The sequence below is a fragment of the Euwallacea fornicatus genome, unplaced genomic scaffold (genome assembly GCF_040115645.1).
Source record: "Euwallacea fornicatus isolate EFF26 unplaced genomic scaffold, ASM4011564v1 scaffold_88, whole genome shotgun sequence".
NCBI lineage: Eukaryota > Metazoa > Arthropoda > Insecta > Coleoptera > Curculionidae > Euwallacea > Euwallacea fornicatus.
Genome location: NW_027096056.1, coordinates 18,280 through 31,785, shown reverse-complemented (window position 1 = coordinate 31,785; position 13,506 = coordinate 18,280). Strand labels below are relative to the sequence as shown.

The window sequence follows — 13,506 nt, the reverse complement described above, 5'->3', positions numbered from 1 at the left end:
ATTAGATAAATTAGGACGTGCTCAGTATTTTTCTACTTTAGATCTTGCCAGTGGGTTTCATCAAATAGAGATGGCCCAAAATTCAATCGAAAAAAACCGCTTTTACTGTAGAAAATGGTCATTATGAGTATCTAAGAATGTCTTTCTGACTTAAAAATGCACCTAGTACATTTCAAAGAGTTACGGATGAAGTTTTAAAAGAATTACAAGATAAAGTGTGTATGGTTTATATGGATGATATTATTTTCACTACTGGGTTGCAAGAACATATTCAAAATTTAAAATTAGTATTTTCAAAATTACGCCAAGCATGTTTTAAGGTACAATAAGAAAAAAAATTAATTCCTTCGTAAAGACGTAGAATTCTTGGGACACGTAAGAACACCATTAGAAATAAAGCCAAATCCGAAGAAAATTGAAACAATTCAAAAATTCCCTCTACCAAAAACAGTTCAAGAAATAAAGTCATTTTTCGGATTAGTAGGCTATTATCGAAAATTTATTAAAGATTTAGCCAAAATTACAAAATCAATGACACAATACCTAAAGAAAAATTAAAAAATTTAGTACTATAAGGAATTTCTCGATTGTTTTCAAATTTGTAAAAACGTCTTAACCTCTGAACCAGTATTAGCGTATCCGAACTTTTCCAAACCATTTGAACTCAATACGGTTGCATTAAACTTCGCTATAAGCTCTATTTTGTACCAAAATGGACATCCGATTGGTTATACTTCTAGAACCTTAAACCCAGCCGAGATAAATTATTCTACGATAGAAAAATAGTTACTTGCAGTAACACGGGGATGTAAATACTTTCGTCTATATTCGTTTGGAACAAAATTCACAATTTTAACAGATCACAAACCACTTCAATAGGTTTATTTCCTAAAGGAACCAAAAAATCGGTTAATAAGGTGGAGACTTAAATTAGAAAACTTCGATTACACAATTAAATATAAGAAATGAAAATTTAATACTGCTGCAGATGCATTACCTAGAAACTCAAGTAAAGATCTAAATGCTTTAGAAACACTTTCAATAACGAATAATCCAGGTGATTGTGATGAGGCAATTTTAGAATTTTGTAAAAATAGAGAAAAGTATCCACAATTAAACGAACAAACGGTTAAGGAAATATTAGGAAATATAGAACCACCAAAAATTAATGTTATATCTGATGTGCAAAACAAATCACCTAATAATAAATACGGAAACAACGAAATATTGAATTTAAAGAAATTTCCACAAGAAATCATCGAGAATTCTGACGATGATTTAGAAACAGTGTAAACCTCATTAGAAAATCCAATTTTTAATTTACCAATTACGGAAAGAATATTTAACGGGTATAAAAATCAAGTCCTTGTAATAAGAGGCGATATTCAAAAGGCAGAATGTAAAAAGGAAAAGATTTTCGAAAATACAAAATTTTATGTTATACTTCCAAAAAACGATCTAGTTAATGGAATTATTCAATTTATAAAAGAATATGTTAATCCTAAACGTCTTTACGCACATTTGTTCCGAGACTCGCGATTGGGAATAATTTTTACGGTAACAATGCAAAATATTTTTATAAACTCTTCATTTAGATTCGTACAATCTCCAAAGATGCGAGAAGATATTTTAACTGACGAAGATCAAATTAAAAAATTAGATTTGCATCACAATACAAAAACTCGCCATAGGGAAATAACAGAAATGAAGATTGCTTTAACAAAGAAATATTATTGGCCAAATATGGATGTCTATATTGAAAAATATGTTAATGAATGCAAAATATATCAAAGAAACAAATATGACTGAAATTCTCCAATTATTAAATTCAATTTAACATCAACAACTACCAAATCTTTTACATTACATACATACAGAATAGAAAACAAATATTTTTTAACAATAGTTGATGCATTTTCTAGGTATGGTCAAGCTTATTTGTTAAATAGTTTAATAGGTGTGTCTATTGTCGAAAATTTGATAAGTTTCATCACTCATCATGAACTTCCTTTAAAAATTACTAGTGATTGAGGGTCAAAATTTAAAAACATCGATTTAGAAAATTTTTGCAAAATTTATAAAATAGAACTGCATTACACCACCTCTAAGAATAGTAACTCTAACTCTCCCGTTAAAAGGTTTCATTTGACAATAATCGAACATTACCGATGGCTGAAAGAAACCAATAAACATTGGAATTCAGAACAAATTATGAAAAGAGCTGTATTGGGATATAATAACTCAATTCATAGCATTACCAAATTCACACCTTTTGAAGTTAATAAGGGACGCATAAACAATTTAGACCCACTCGGTATGAATGATCGCGGAATTGTATCGAACTATGTTCAGGAACATAAAGAAAATTGTCAAGAACTGTATTAAAAAATAGCCCAAAAGAATCAACTTTTAAAAGAACAAATAATTTTAAAAAGGAATGAAAAACGTGAAGATCCCGTATCTTAACCGTTAAACAAACCAATCTATGTAAAAATAAAAAATCGTAACAAAACCTTACCAAAATTTAAAAATTATAACTTAAAAGATCGATCAATGATAAAAGTAAAAACAACCAATGCAGAATATCATAAAAATTCAATTAAAAGACCTACAAGTAAAACAATTGAAATTTTTCAGGATGAACCCAAAAATCGTGACAATAGTGCTGATGATCAGCCTTCAATGAAGAAGCCAAATTTATTTCCATCAAAAATCCCTTACTACTAATTAGATTAGGATCAGCGCGGATAATTTATACGAAACATACGGTTTTATATTATGTAGATGTGGAATCATTAATTAACCAATTAACTAATATAAAGGAATCATATGCTTCAATTAGAAACGATATCGTTAAAGAGAACGCAACAAATCTAATATTTAATCATTGATTGGTAGAAAATTTACTTTCTAGAACAGAATTTCTCATAAATACAACTGAACAAAAATTAGTAGATATTTATCCTAATTCCAATCTTTGGACAAGAGAAGAGATTTAGTAAACGTAATCGATCATTGTAAAAAATGGATATTTGAAAATTTAGACTATGAAGATGGCAAATATTATTATAAAACTATTAAAAAATTGCAAACAAATCAAATAAACTTAGTAAAACATATAAATGGACAAATGACACTATCCAGGAATATTATAAATCTTTTGAATAACACAATGATAATAATTTCAAAAAATCAAGAAAAACTAAAAAAGAGTATAGAATTGATCCAAGGTACTGTAAATAAATTAATTCGAAATCAAGACCAATATTTAAGTATTCAAAACATTTTAACTCAAATTAATCTGGATTGTCAAAGTTTAATTACATTTTTAGATAACTTAAAAGATGCTATTATTTTTGCAAATTTAAATTCAATCCATAACACTATAATATCTATCTCTCAAATTAATGAATTGCTTTTAGAACTCTATAAAATTTACGAAAATGATAAAATACCTAAATTAAATAACCCTGTAGAATATTATCAATTATTAGGAACCCAAGTCTTTTTTGTTAAAAGTAAAATAATTTTTGCAATACATATCCCAATCCTAAAAACCGAAAATTGTAACTTTTATCGCATACATTCAGTTATCCAAAGTAAATCCATACTTCTCTTAAAATTTCCCTTTGTGGTACAAAACAATGGAAAGTTACAATTCGAGAAACATATCTGTCCAGAAATTGGAGAAATCTTCTTCTGCAAAGAAAATGAAGAACCTGTCGATGAATGTGTCGTTAATCTATTTACAAACTGTCCACTAGAAAGGTGCCAAAAGACATTTCTATCATCACAGAAAACGCTAACAGAACAAGTTACAAACAATAAACTATTAGTGATTCCTTCAGAAACTATACAAATGTTGTCAAGGTGCCCATCAGACCATTATACGAAAACTAGTGCGCCTACTTTGATTGAATTTTCAATTGATTGTGAACTTATCATAGAAGAAAAGATACTTGTTAACAAATTTCAATTAAGTAGAGAAGTTGCATTTATTCTACCGAAAGTTCAAATGGACTACATCCAAAATATGTAATCATCTCTAACAATCAACTTGATTGGGTCTACAAGAATACAATTACTTGAAGAACATTATCGAGTACCTACCACCAGCATTGGAAAATAGCCAGTATGAAACATTACTTTGGTCAGATGCAACCTTGTGGATATTTATAATAATCATAATAATTAGTATTTTATTAATAAGATGCAAAGGACTTTCAAAAAGAAAAAGAAAAGTTAAAAAAGAGGAAAATAGTGAATTAAAATTAAAAGATGTTAACAGTCAAACCCATTCCATTAAGTTTGCCTCTTAAAGATGGAGGAGTTATATGGTAACTATTGCCATATTTACGAAAGATGAGAAAGGGTTTGACTGCGTAGTGTTTACTATTGTCTAGAACTTGCAATTAGAGGAAATATTACTCTTTACTGCGACGTTACATAGGAAATCGTAGATTCTAGAACCCTTATGCATAACAAGCATATTTTTTATACAGGGTGCGCCAACTAAAACGAAACAGAGCTGTTTTCTCGGTTAATAAAAAAGTTATGCAAAAATGCTCGGACACGTCAACTTTAGTGTGGAGGGGGAAGATCTTTTATTAGATATTTACGGTGGTTGCCTTCACCCCCTGGGCAGGGGATGAACCACCTCTGAAATTTTAAATGGGAAGGGGGGTCGAGTTATATATCAAATTAAAGGTTTTTTGACGGGCTTTATGGTGATATCAAAATTTCTTACTTTCGAACAACCACTGATGAGTAAAACGATTATTTCTTTATGAATACTACAAATACATAACGCATAAAATCATTTAAATCAATTGTTTAAAATGCTGTCCGTTAACTTTCTGACAGTGAAATAAATTTTCTTCGAATCTCTGTCGTACCTTCTGGAGTATTTCGGGGGTTATTTGGCGGCATTCATTAACAATACGTTCTCGCAAAATTTCCAAAGTCCCTGGAGGAGTGGAGTACACTTTCGACTTGAGATGACCCCAAAAGAAGAAATCTAATGGAGTCAAATCTGGAGACCTTGCAGGCCATTCAATTGGATCCCTTCTACCAATCCAATGACTAGGAAAATTTTCATTTAGAAATTGCCGAACGGCTAAAGCATAGTGCGGTGGTGCACCATCTTGTTGGAATGTCAATAAATTTTCTGAATAATCCGGATTATTTTCCACAAGATCTACTAATTGGGGATAAGCGAAGTCTTCCAGCAACTGAAGATAAGTCTCGTCAGTCAGATTTCCGGGAATAAAATATGGTCCGATAATGTGATCCCCAAAAATACCCGCCCAAACGTTTAGTTTTTGAGGATGTTGTGTATGCGCTTCGTGGAAGATATGTGGGTTAATATCTGACCAATATCTACAATTATGACGATTAACAATGCCATTTAAAGAAAAACTTGCTTCATCCGAAAAGCAAATATTGAAAATAAAATTATGATTTTCAGTGGCTCGTTGGCTTATGAGTTCGCAAAAATGTAGTCGGCGGTCAAAATCGTCTTCGTTTAATTCTTGGACAAGTTTAATTTTGTAGGGGTGAAATTTGTGTGATTTTAAAATTCTACAAATGCTGGTTGCGCTTATTCCAGTGGAAGTCGCCAACTGTCTTGTACTGGTTATTGGTTCTAAAACCATATGTCCTAAAACTCCTACCTCCACCGCCTTATTTCTGACCGGGTGTCTACGATTCGTTTTTACGTTAAGAATTGAACCAGTTTCTCTAAACTTCGCTACTAAATCCAACACATACTTTCGGCTTACATGCTTGTCCCCATAACGTTGGTTGAAAACATTAACTGCTTGGTTCGCACATTTTCCATTTACAAAAAATAATTCAATAATCTCAACTCTCTCTGCAGTTGAATAAACCATTTTTAACGATTAACACAGACGATGAATTACCAGGTCACCTGAGAGTCACAAACCAAATGGGTTTAATTTTCGATGTTTTCGATACTTCCAGGCAAAAACTTGTTGATAAGGATTTTATTTTTAGTATAGCAAAAAACATTAAACTTTGTTCATTTTGAATTATTTATCAAAAATGACTAAATGGCATCTAACTTTAATAGAGAAAAAGAAAAAATGTTAATTTGATTATAATATTTAATTTTTTTTTAATTCATAAAACCCATTATTATTACCTAACAAAATCCATGATTTTAGCTTTAAGTGTGGTTCATAAAGAAATAATCGTTTTACTCATCAGTGGTTATTCGAAAGTAAGAAATTTTGATATCACCATAAAGCCCGTCAAAAAACCTTTAATTTGATGTATAACTCGACCCCCCTTCCCATTTAAAATTTCAGAGGTGGTTCATCCCCTGCCCAGGGGGTGAAGGCAACCACCGTAAATATCTAATAAAAGATCTTCCCCCTCCACACTAAAGTTGACGTGTCCGAGCATTTTTGCATAACTTTTTTATTAACCGAGAAAACAGCTCTGTTTCGTTTTAGTTGGCGCACCCTGTATAAATTAGTTGAAACAAAGAAAAAAGGGATTCCGATTTTTACCTTAGTCTAGTAATGATGTTGCTCAAAATGAGTGTAAACTGTAATAATAAATGTATATACAGTGTGACCCACTTAAGAGCGGGACACCCCTGTAAAATTTTTATTTGTGGTTCGATTTTGATCATTTTTTTATATGTTGTAGGGCATCAAAAACTCTATTTTGTGACAAGTTCTTGTTACGCTCGCTTAAAATCTAAGGTCTACTTTGCCCCTTTCTCATGACGAAATTTTAAGAAAAGACATTAGGGAATTTTTTATTTTAAATTTAGCTTCAGTAATAACTTTAGAATTATTCAAAATGGCTGTATTTCAAATTTCGTTAAAAAATGTTTATCCATAAAAAAGTTGTAGAGCAATCCAATTTTAAATTTATTGAACCATCTGGATGTAATAATTTTTGGTCAAGTTGGCTGAGTACGGATCCAATAAACATAGTTAAGTCACTTGTTTTATCCTTGTCATTAAATACAATGCAATTGTCTTTTTGTAAATAAATAAACCAGTTCTTGGTGGTTTAGAAGAAAATTTAACTGTTTTTGATTGAAGAAAAAGTTCAGATATGAATAATCAATTAACTTTAAGGGAAAAAATTGAAATAGTGCGTCTTTCTGGTGACAATGACAGAAGTGTAAGGGAAGTGACTAGAATATTTAACACAAGATATCCTAATCGACGTCCGATTACTAAAAGTACAGTGAATCGAATAAATCGTACATTTAATGAAACTGGAGCCGTTGATAGATATTTGTTAAAAAACAACCGTCCTGGAAATAGAAATGAAGGTGATACAGAAATCGCAATTTTAAATTATTTTACTAATAACCCACATGCTACATTAAGAATAGCAAGTTTAGATTTAAATGTACCGAGGGAAAACATTCGTCGATGCCTGAAAAAGAATAAAATTAAGCCATTTAAACCAAAATTTCTGCATACTTTGGAGGAAGGAGACAAGAACAGAAGATTGGAATTTTGTTTGTGGGTGCAAGGGGAGTATCAAGATAACAACAATTTTCTAAAATGTATTCTATTTAGTGACGAAGCTACATTTACTACTAACGGGATAGTTTCTTCACAGAATTGTAGATTTTGGTCTCATGAAAATCCACGCTGGATTATCAACTGCAAAAGTCAATATTCCCAAAAAGTAAATGTTTGGTGTGGAATAATCTATGACAAACTTATCGGTCCATTTTTTCTTGAGGGCAATATGAATTCTGCAAGTTTTTTAGAACTATTGAGAAATTAATTATCCAATGCGATTGACAATCTTCCACTATTATACACAAGTAACATGTACTTTCAACTTGATGGAAGTCCTATACATAACGCGAAAATTGTTCGGCAGTGGCTAAATACAAACTTTCCCAATCAATGGATCGGACGGAATAGTCCATTAATACAATGGCCACCCAGATCACCGGACCTGACCCCTTTAGATTTCTTTTTGTGGGGTACTCTTGGGCAAAAAGTATATAAAAACCGCCCCAGAAATAGAGAAGAACTATGCATAAGGTTGAGACGCGCCTGTGAAGAAATTACTCCCTTATCTCTCGGAAAAGTAATGAGTAATACTAGAAGAAGATACGAGAAATGTATCCAGTTGAACGGTAGCTTAATCGAAGCAAGGGTTTTTTAAAATGAATTAAATCTCTTTTCGTTACAATTTTTTTTTCACATTGAATCATTAATTAATTTAAATTAAATAAAATTTGATTGTTCTATAACTTTTTTATGGATAAACATTTTTTAACGAAATTTGAAATACAGCCATTTTGAATAATTCTAAAGTTATTACTGAAGCTAAATTTAAAATAAAAAATTCCCTAATGTCTTTTCTTAAAATTTCGTCATGAGAAAGGGGCAAAGTAGACCTTAGATTTTAAGCGAGCGTAACAAGAACTTGTCACAAAATAGAGTTTTTGATGCCCTACAACATATAAAAAAATGATCAAAATCGAACCACAAATAAAAATTTTACAGGGGTGTCCCGCTCTTAAGTGGGTCACACTGTATATACAGTGAAATCCCTCTTAAGCGGACACTGACGGTGCCAGAAATTTTGTCCGCTCAAGAGAAGTGTCCGTTCAAAGGGAAAAAAAGTTCAGGCATAACGGATTTTTTTTATCATATAAAATGATCAAGAAAATATGCACATATGTATTGAAATGAAGGATTTTTTTACTTAAAGAAAAAACAAACATATATACACATTAAAAAAAAATTAAGATAAAAATTCATCTAACGTAGTTTGACGGATTTTTCTTTTCAAAAAGGCTTCTTGATAGTGTATTTCTAAATTTGACAACATTTTTAAGGCTTTGGTGTCTCCTTGGTGTAAAGAAAAGACTCTCAGTGCCTTTACCGATTTAATTGCTTCATTGTAGGTGTTAATACTGCATTCTATTTCTGCTGCACTTTCTTGGTCATCATCAGACTCATCTGACTCACTTTTTTCAACATCCATGTTTTTTAAAATTGAATCTGAAACAAATTCCTCTTGCATTTCTTCCACAAATAAATTTTGATCCATGATAAAAAATTCTTCAAAGCTCTCCTGCGTTATTTCTAAAGGCACTTCTTTCTTATAAATCTCCGCTAGCAGGGATAGAGGGAGTTCTTCTTCCGGATCGTACTGTCCTTCTAACTTTGGGTTTTCAATGTGAAATGCGTTTTTAAAACAATTTTTTATAGTAACGCTAGTCACTTCACTCCATGCTTTATTTGCATAGAATATTGCATCCAATAAAGTTATTATTTTTACTAAATCCTGTGCAGAATTTGCATCATCGATGTTTACCAGTAAGTGTTTCAATAATAAAGTCCTGTAATTAAATTTGAAATTCTTGATAATTCCTTGGTCCAGCGGTTGGCACACGCTTGTGCAATTTGGGGGAAGAAAACATAGTTTTATATTTTTGAGATTGATTTCTTTGGGATGCGAACAAGCGTTGTCCAAAAATAATAGAATTTGTCGTTTTTGAGCACCCATTTGTCGGTCAAAGTCTCTTAGCCATTCAGTCATTATGTCAACGGTCATCCAAGCCTTTTTGTTAAATTTCCACATCACTGAAAGTTTGTTTAAGTCAATATTTTTAAATGCTCTCGGCCTAGCAGCTTTTCCAATTATCAAGAGTGGTTCTTTTTCACCATTCATATTGGCACAATGTAAAATAGTAATTCTATCTTTGGACAATTTTCCACCAAAACATCTTTCTTTTTTTAGAGCTAAGGTTTTATTTGGCAAAGCTTTAAAGAAAAGCCCCGTTTCGTCGACATTGTAGATGTTTCTTGGTGGGTACTTCTCTATTAAAGAGGGTAATTTTTCTAAAAAAGTTTTCACATCCTCAGGATTCACTGAAGCAGACTCCCCTGAGATTGTTTTAAAAGCTATATTGTGACGAGTTCTAAATCTATTAAGCCAACCGGTAGAAGCACTAAAATTTTTGTTTCCTAGCGTTTCTGAAATTTCCTTTGCTTTTGCTTGTACCAATGGACCTTAGTAGAAATAATAACGATTAAGGAAATTAACGAATTGAAAGAATTTGGAATTTGTACATACCTGTTAATGGGATTCCTTTATTCCGAGACTCTACAAACCACTTGTAACATAACTGATCAATTTTTAGACCCTGCGACTTTAAAAAACTTCTTTTTTCGTCGACGTTAGTATTGGAATACCATTTCTTCATAAGATTTTCTCTATTTTTTATAATTTCTGCTACCTGTGTTTTGCCTATTTTAAAACGTACTGCTAATTGCCGAACACTTAACTTTTCATGTTCGCGTACTTCAAGAACTTTAATTTTTTGTTGTAGTGATAAAAATTGCTTTTGTACTTTTGGCCCCATATTTAGAAATATGAAACGATGAACAACTCTTGAAATGAACTACATATTAGACTGCTCTATTAGACGCCTTATTGTACATTTTGTATTAAATCAAGGGTTGCTAAATTCTCATTAACATTTCAAATCATAAATCAGTGCCTTTTGAATAGACGCCGACACTGATGCCGACAATACATCAAAGGTACCGCCAAAGGGCCGAACCGTTATATAAATGAAATTTACCGACATTTTTTTAAGAAATTTACCTATCTTTATTTGCCGGTTTAATTTTTATTCGTCCGGTCAAGAGAGATTTTTTTTTCTCGAAGTTCTAAAAACGACTGTCCGTGTCCGGACAAGAGAGTGTCCACTCAAGAGGGAATCGCAGCAATGCTTTTCTAATGGAAAGTATTTGGGACCAGGACAAAGTGTCCGTTCAAGAGGGGTGTCCGCTTAAGAGAGGTGTCCGTTATGAGAGATTTCACTGTATATATATATTTTTTTTAATAAGTTTGTTCGAATCTTAAACTTAACTGACGGGTAAGAATCAATTCCCAGACACTATTCAAATATAAATGATATTAGCAGATATTCAAATATATACCTGTTTCTCTCTGTTCCCATAAGAAAACATGCCATTGGCAAGCGACTTCTTCCACTATCGAGCCATGGAATCTTTTTCAGTTCCTTCAAGTTGAAACCATAGTTTCCCATCATTCGACCGTTTTACATGACTTTTGCGATAAAATGATAGAGTTTTGATCATATTGTTCCTAAAAAAATATAGTATTAGATTTCATTAACTATCCACAGTGATATTGAGATACATATGAGACTGATCTTCTAACTATCCAAACAACAAATAATTTCAAATTGCAAGTGAATCCAACTTTCAAGATGAAATTGATGTAGTCGTTTGTGAAAAGGCTGCTTCATAATGGTGCCCCAGATAAATTTTGATTGCGTAAAAAAAAAGAAACATTTATTACTAGTTCTTATACTCTGTGAACACGTACTAGAGAGTAGGTAGTAGAAGTGGAGCATTGTTGAAAATTCCTTTTTAACGATGAGTTTCTTTTCGTTCTTACTGCCTGAATCGTCCAAATTCCGTAGACGTTCTCTCTATCCACTGGAATAATTTCTTTCTTATTATTTTCTGCTCGATTTAAAATGGCTTAATATTTTTAATTCAACCGTAAATTATTATGTAACTTTCCAGTTTCAATTAATGAAAACAAAGGAAGAACTCTCATGTTTCTGATTACTGACCACGACTGTCATCGAACTATTTTATGAAATCTCTAACAATATATATCTTTCAAATAATATCTATATACTCCAAAGAAGACTTTTAACCAATCAGCTTTCGAATAAATCTCATGAAATCTCAAACAATCTTCAAAATCTCAACGAAACCTTTTCTAAATTGTCAACTTTTGAATGAATGTTACAAAATTTGAATCACACAACAAACAATATATCTTCCAAACCATATAAATCCCAAAGAAAACTCTTCTAAACAGTCAACTTTCAAATTAATCTTATGAAATCTCAAACAAAACATCTTCCAAACTATATGTATTAACATATAATTGGTTTTATAATTAAATTGAATATTTAGAGGAAATTTCTAAATAAATCTGGAAAACAATCCTATGTCGACACATGTATGAACCTTTAGAATTTTGTATTATTACAGGATCCTCAAGTGAATTATTATGATGAAGGTTACAATTACAAATCCAAAAAAAATATTAACTATTTTATAAATTGAAGAAATATCAAATGTTCAATAATTCATATTACAAAGTGTTAACTAAACTCACTTGCCCTGTGTTGACGATTACCCAACTTTTCCATTTACATACCTAGGTTGCTGTTTCCCCAGGAATTAAAAATTATTAATTATTATATACTATTTGATTTAAATGATATTTACTTGGAAATGAAAGTTATTATTACTTATTTTTTACTTCCTAATTCAAATACCTATGCTATAATAGTAATAATGATTCTATTAATTTTAAGTAAATGATTCATTAGATACCAGTTTTTTTAGTCAAATGCATAACTAAACAAAAAACAATAATTCCAAGTGAGGTCTAGCTGGGTGAGAATTAATTCCCAGAAATTATTCAAATGTAATTTACACTAACAAATATTCAAATATATACCTGTCCTCTATCAGTTCCCATTAGAAAACCTTCCTCCAGCAGGCAGCTTCTTGCACTATCGAGTGATGGAATCTTTTCCATCTTATTCAAATTGGAACCACAATTTCCAGTTTTTCAGCTGTATGATGTGATTTTTGTGCAAAAACGAGAGTCAGCTTTGATCATATTTTTCTTTAAAAAAATGTGGTATTAGATTTCATTAATTAAACACCGGGATATTGAGATATGTGTATGAGACCAATCTTCAAAGTATCCACACAACGAACAACTTCAAGTTGGAAGTGAATCCCACCTCCAAGATGAAATTGAAGTGGTGGTTTATGAAAAAGCTGCTTAGCAAATGGTACTCGAGATCAATTTTGATTGTGGTAAAAATAAAGAAAAATGTATTACTAGTTCCTGTACTCTGTGAGTACCTACTAAAGTAGATACTAAAAGTGGAGAGTTGTTGGCAACTCCTTTTCAGCGATGGGTTTCTTACCTCTTGGGTTGTGTTAGTTCCGTAAACGTTTTCTCCATCGACTGGGATAACTTCTTTCTTAACTGTTGCTGTTCAATTTGAAATGACATAATATTTTTATTTCAAACGTAAACTATTTAGCAAATTTTCAGTTTAAATTAACGAAAACCAAGGAAAAACCCTCATGGCTATGATTGATAACCTCGAATGTCATTGTTGTCATCCACGATGCACAGGCGGGAAGAAGAAGAAATCTACAGACACTTGCGACGCTGGTGCACAGATGACGCCACGCATAAAAAAAATAATAAGTCGAAAGTATTCGTTGTTTCTTTCAATGACAAAACATATACACGAGTTAATTCCCAATTTTACTGAAATTTCACGATAAATCGAAGCCTCGCTTAAGCCACTCAAAGTAAAAGTCTCTCAAAACTGCTACTCCATTGATAGATGAATTATATGCACCGACGCTCGTCACTGAGCTATCGTTAGCATAAAACTTTTTT

General features: G+C 31.6%; 1 long non-coding RNA gene across 2 annotated transcripts in view; it reads right to left on the bottom strand.

The window, feature by feature from the left end:
• The window catches only part of LOC136350053 (uncharacterized), a 31,699-nt gene extending 18,506 nt beyond the window's left edge, over positions 1 to 13,193 (bottom strand). For both annotated transcript variants that reach the window (XR_010734051.1, XR_010734052.1), the window contains exons 1-3: positions 13,019 to 13,193; positions 12,538 to 12,708; positions 10,968 to 11,136 (exon numbers count right to left, since the gene is read on the bottom strand). This is a non-coding gene — a long non-coding RNA (uncharacterized lncRNA). The remainder of the gene's footprint in view (positions 1 to 10,967; positions 11,137 to 12,537; positions 12,709 to 13,018) is intronic.
• Between the last annotated feature and the right edge of the window lie 313 nt (positions 13,194 to 13,506).